The sequence below is a fragment of the Apium graveolens genome, chromosome 5, assembly GCF_009905375.1.
Source record: "Apium graveolens cultivar Ventura chromosome 5, ASM990537v1, whole genome shotgun sequence".
NCBI lineage: Eukaryota > Viridiplantae > Streptophyta > Magnoliopsida > Apiales > Apiaceae > Apium > Apium graveolens.
Window position 1 is genome coordinate 24692063 of NC_133651.1, and position 6778 is coordinate 24698840.

Genomic DNA, 6778 nt, shown 5'->3' on the forward strand with positions numbered 1-6778 from the left:
GAAGCCTATTAACTGGCTAATAGAGAACAAAGTAATAAAGCATTAGACACGATAGTTTTTACAATGATCCTGTCTTTTGACTTTGTAATCTTGGTAATATATAAACCAAGAAGTAGCAAATAGAAACTAGGATCTGAGATACAAAAAGTGAGAAACATTTGTAAGCAGAATTATTAGCATTTCTCTGTATTCTCAGTAGTTCATATTTGTAAGCAGCTGTGAGCATTCTTGCACACAGAGTTCTCTCGATATAATATATATCTCTGGTGGAATTGTTTAAATCCACCAGAAAGTTTTTAAAGACTCTTGTTTTTAATTACTTGTGTTTTGATTCACTTAAGTTTTATTCCGCATTGTGCTAATCAATACAATTATATTTATATTTGAGCTTGAACATTCTTATTTTAAGAAAAAGGTTCAAGAATTCCATTCAACCCCCCCTTCTGTAATTCTTGCTATATTGTTAAGGGACTAACAATTGGTATCAGAGCAAGCTCTTAACTTATAAGGAGTTTAAAGATCAAAACAATTCAGCAAGATGAACAAGAAGGATGGTGGAGTTAAGATTCCTTTTCTAGATAAAGATAATTACCATCATTGGAAGGTAAAGATGCATCTTCATATGTTTTCTCAAGATGAGGCCTATGTGGACTGCATAGAAAGAGGCCCTCATGTTCCAATGAGAGCTGCAACAGGAAACGAGCCATCAGTCCCCAAGCCAAGGCATGAATGGTCTGACCCTGACATTGAACAAGTCAGGAAGGATAAAAAGGCCATGAATATTCTGTTTAATGGAGTTGATGCAGACATGTTTGATAACATTATCAACTGCAAAACTGCCAAGGAAGTTTGAGATACTATACAGATAATCTGTGATGGCACTGAGCAAGTTAGAGAAAATAAGATGCAGCTCTTGATTCAGCAATATGAGCATTTTCACAATGAGTAAAGTGAGTCACTCACTGACATTTTTAGTAGGTTTCAAAAACTACTAAATGCTCTCAAATTGCATGGAAGGGTCTATCAGACTAAAGACTCTAATCTGAAATTCCTTAGATCTCTTCCAATGGAATGGAAACCAATGACAGTCGCATTAAGAAACTCACAAGATTATAAGGAGTTTACTTTGGAGAGACTATATGGCATCCTAAAAACCTATTAGCTTGAAATAGAGCAGGCTGAAAGGATGGAGAGAGGAAAGAAGAAAGGAGGATCCATTGCACTAGTTGCTGAGCTGGAAAAGGAGAAGGAAGTGAAGATGGAAGTTGTTGAATCAACTTCAAAGGTCTGTGAGAACAAGGGCAAGGGGCTTGCAGTAGAAAGTGAAGATTCATTGAGCCAAGATGTCATGGAGGACATTGATGAGCACCTAGAATTTCTTTCCAGGAGATTTTCCAAACTCAAGTTCAAGAAGAACTTTGGAGCAGCCAAGCCAAATAAAAAACATGGCGGATAAGTCAAAATTCAAATGTTTCAAATGTGGCTTGGCAGGGCATTTTGCCAGTGAGTGTAGGATGTCAGATTCCAGTAAGAAAAGGTATGAGTCTGTGGATTATAAGCAAAAATATTTTGATCTACTCAAGCAAAAGGAAAGGGCTTTTATTACACAAGAAAATGACTGGGCAGCAGATGGTCTGGATGAAGATGAAGATGTCAGCTATGTCAATCTAGCCCTAATGGCCAAGTCTGATGAAACAGAGACAAGTTCCTCAAGCAATCAGGTAATTACTACAAACCTTTCACATTTATCTAAAGCTGAGTGTAATGATGCCATTAATGACATGTCTACAGAGTTATATCATTTGCATGTTACACTTAAGTCTCTTACTAAAGAAAATGCTAAAATTAAAGAAAACAATTTGTTTTTAAGTGAGAGGAATAATGTGCTTGAGTCTCAGTTTATTGATTTTGAGAAATTAAGAATTGAGTGTAAGATTGCTAAGGAGGAATTAACTGAGTCCTTTAAAAAGGAAGAAATTTTAAAGAAGCAGCTCGAGCATGAACAAGAAGTGATTAAAGCATGGAAAACATCCAGGGATGTCCATGCTCAAATCACCAAAGTTCAAGGAATCGAGTCTTTCTGTGATGAAGCCTGGAAAAAGAACAAAGAGAAACTAGAACCTAATTTGGTAGATGGTCTGCTAACGGATATAGACTCGACGGATGATGAGGACTATCCATCGGATAACAAAAAGTGTTATCCGTCGAATGATGAAAATCCTCATCCGTCGGCTGTGAGCAAGCCCATTAGCAAAGCCAAACTAGTTAAGCTGAATGAGAAGTATGGGTCTGTTTCCAAGAATTTGGTTTCAGGAGAGTCAAGTCAAGTTAAGAAAGGGAAAAAGGCTAATGTTGTCACATGACTGTCAAACAGTTAACTGACAGACTTGATAAGATTGAGGTAAAAACAGAGACTAAAAGGAAAAACAATAGGAATGGTAAAGTAGGGATTAACAAACACAATAACTACACATCGGATAAATATGCTCCCAGAAAAATCTGTGTCAAGTGTGGTAGTGTAAATCATCTGTCTGTTAATTGCAAATCTACCATGCCTACTTTCATATCTGTGCAGCCTCAATTTCCTAACATGAATGTCATACTTCCCATGCTTGTTAATGCTATATCTACACTGAACATGAATGCACAGTTTGCTAATATGCCATTTGCACTTAATCCTTATTATGATGCATACAGTATGCCACAAATGCCATTTAGCATGCCTTACTGGAATTACATGTTCACCCACATCATGCCATTTCCTGTTAGTCATAGTATGCATGATAATTATGTTGCAATGAATGGTTTCAAAGGCCCAACTCAAATGACTAAGAATGAATCTGAAATTCCTGAGTCAAATGAAATAAGGCCTAAAAAATAAAAAAAGAAAGCTAACAAGGAAGGACCTAAGGAAACTTGGGTACCAAAATCAACTTGATTTGATTTTGATGTGTGTAGGGAAACAGAAAGAATCTTTGGTACTTGGATAGTGGTTGTTCAAGACACATGACTGGTGATTCTACCCTGCTCACAGAGTTCAAGGAGAGAGCTGGCCCAAGTATTACTTTTTGAGATGACAGCAAGGGTTATACTGTGGGATATGGCTTGATTTCAAAGGACAATGTCATCATTCAGGAGGTTACCTTAGTGGATGGTCTAAAACACAATCTATTGAGTATCACCCAGCTTCGTGACAAAGGCAATTCAGTAACCTTCAACTCAGAAGCCTGTGTTGTGACTAATAAAAGAAGCAACAAAGTGGTTCTCACTGGTGTGAGAAAAGGAAATGTGTATCTAGCTGATTTCAACTAATCTAATACAAAATATGTAACTTGTCTTCTCAGTAAAGCAAGTCAAGATGAAAGTTGGCTATGGAACAATAAGCTATCCCATTTAAACTTCAAGACCATGAATGAGCTGGTAAAGAAAGAACTAGTAAGAGGCATTCCTCTAGTGGAGTTTTCAAAGGATGGACTGTGTGATGCCTGCCAAAAAGGGAATCAGATTAAAGCATCATTCAGGAAGAAACTTGATTCAACAATTGAAGAGCCTTTGCAACTGCTTCACATGGATTTGTTTGGACCAGTCAATGTATTGTCCATCTCAAGGAAAAGATTTTGCCTAGTAATTGTAGATGATTTCTCAAAGTTGTCTTGGACATATTTCCTAAAGTCTAAAGATGAGGCTAGTGAAATCATCATCAATCACATAAGGCAAGTCAATAATCATCCTGATTTCAAGGTTAGAAGAATGAGGAGTGACAATGGAACTGAGTTCAAGAATTAAGTCATGAGAGCATTTTGTGAGGAAAATGGGATTCTGCATGAGTTTTCAGCAGCAAGGACTCCACAACAGAATGGAGTAGTGGAAAGGAAGAACATATCACTTATTGAAGCTGCAAGGACAATGCTTGAAGAATCTAAACTGCCTACATATTTCTGGGCTGAAGCTGTAAATACTGCATGCTACACTCAGAATATTTCTCTGGTTAATCAAGCAAGATGCATGACTCCCTATCAATTGTTCAAGAACAAGAAGCCAACTCTAAACTTTCTTCATATCTTTGGCTGCAAATGCTATATTCTGAGAAATCAAACTGATCAAAATGGGAAGTTTGATGCTAAAGCAGATGAAGGAATTTTTGTTGGATATGTTGTTGGTAAAGCATATAGAGTCTACAATTTAATAACCAACATTGTTGTGGAATCAATACATGTTGTGTTTGATGATAAAAAGATTGAAGGACTGAAAGATGGAGATTACCATGAGAGCCTCAAATTTGACAATGTGAAGATGGTTAGTGATGACAGTGATGATGAAAGTGATCAAGAGAATGTATCTAAGGATAATGCAGATAAATCTACCACCAATGAAGCACAGAACTCAACATCTGTCGAGTTGCACAATACTTCATCCATCAGAAGGCAAACTGCGTTATCCGTCGGGAGACAACCTACTTCATCCGTCGGTACTTAAAATTCACCATCCGTCGGGTTATCAAAAGGAGCAAGAAGTCAAGACAGATCACCTATAGAAAGTTCTCATTTCTCAAATCAAAGATCCACAAACTCAGGGGGAGTTTCAAATAGTCAAAACTCAATCATAAATCAGGACAACAATGAGGTCTCTTCATCTAGAGCTAATCTACCTCAACAAAGGAAATGGACAAAAGATCATCCCTTTGAGCTCATCATTGGTGATGTTTCTTCTAGAGTTCAAACAAGAAGAGCAACTCAGGAAGAATGTCTATACAATAGCTTTCTTTCCAAGATAGAACCGAAGAAGGTAGAAGAAGCTTTGTTGGATCCTGATTGGATATTAGCTATGCGGAAGGAACTAAACCAATTTGAAAGGAATAATGTGTGGAAGCTGGTACCCAAGCTTAAAGGAAAGAATCTAGTAGACACCAAGTGGGTATTCAGAAATAAGATGGATGAAAATGGCATAGTTGTCAGGAACAAAGCTAGATTGGTTGCTAAAGGCTATTGTCAACAAGAAGGAATAGATTTTGATGAAACATTTGCTCCTGTTACAAGACTTGAAGCCATCAGAATCGTCTTAGCCTATGCAGCCCATGCCAATTTCAAGGTCTATCAAATGAATGTCAAAAGTGCCTTTTTGAATGGAGATTTGGAGGAAAAAGTATATGTCAGTCAACCTCCTGGTTTTGAAGATCCAAATTTTCCAGAACATGTCTATTATCTTTTGAAAGCACTTTATGGACTGAAGCAAGCACCTAGAGCCTGGTATGACACTTTATCAAAGTTCCTTTTGGAAAATCACTTCACAAGAGGTACCGTAGATAAAACTTTATTTTTTAAGAATGTTAATGGCTCTAGTATACTTGTTCAAATTTATGTAGATGATATTATTTTTGGCTCTACAGATGAGAAACTTTGCAAAAAGTTTGCAAAATTGATGCAAAGTAAGTATGAAATGAGTATGATGAGAGAACTAACTTACTTTCTTGGTTTACAAGTTAAGCAAGTTAGTGATGGAATATTTATTAGTCAAACTAAATATATTTTTGATCTTTTAAAGAAGTTTGATCTAATGGATTGTACATCTGCAAAAACTCCCATGGCCACAGCAACTAAGCTTGAATTAAACACTACTGAAAAGTCTGTAGATATTTCAAGTTATAGAGGCATGGTTGGCTCACTTTTGTACTTAACAGCTAGTAGGCCAGATATAATGTTTGCTACTTATTTATGTGCTAGATTTCAGGCTGATCCTAGAGAATCTCACTTAATAGCTATTAAGAGAATTTTCAGATATCTCAAGGGAACACCAAACCTTGGCATTTGGTACCCTAGAGATTCTGGTTTTGATCTAACTGGTTATTCAGATGCAGATTATGTAGGTTGTAGAATTGATAGAAATAGTACAACAGGAACCTGACAATTTTAGGAAACAAACTTGTGTCCTGGTTCAGTATAAAGCAAAATTCAGTTTCTACTTCTACAGCAGAAGCTGAATATAATGCTGATGGCAGTTGCTGTGCACAGATTTTATGGACGAGAAATCAATTGCTGGACTATGGTTTGCAAGTTGAGAGGATTCCAATTTTCTATGATAATACAAGTGCAATTGCCATCACTGAAAATCCAGTGCAACATTCAAGGACAAAGCACATAGATATCAAGTACCATTTCATAAGGGAACATGTAATGAATGGTACTGTGGAGCTTCATTTTGTTCCAAGTGATAAGCAACTTGCAGATATCTTTACCCAGCCACTGGATGAATCCACTTTTTCAAGGTTGGTAAGTGAGTTAGGTATGATTAATTACTCTTAAATCTATCTGAGTTATTTTGCAAGTTGATATGCAGCCAGAAATTTAATTGATTTTTCAGTCCTGAATGAAATTTTGGCTAAGTCAAAATTTATATCTCGACGGATGACCCTTATCCATCGAGTTTGGTCATCCTTCGACACACAATTTGCTAATAAAAATCAATTACTTTTCTGGAATATTTTATGTCTCGACGGATAACAGTTTATCCTCATCTGTCGAATTGTCTTAATCTCAGCCGTTAATTCCCTGTACATTATCCATCGAGTATACTTACAGTTTGTAAGCATTACACGGCGGATAATAGGTGGAATTTTTACAATTTATTTTTAAACGGCTATTTTAGGAAATTTCTATTGGTTAATTTATTTTACTTTATTATTTTTATCAGTTATTTTTGAGATAGTATAAAAGCTGATTTCATTGCAATTGTTTTCTTTTATCATTCTCAAATTCAACTGCTCTAATTTCATTCTCTCTCA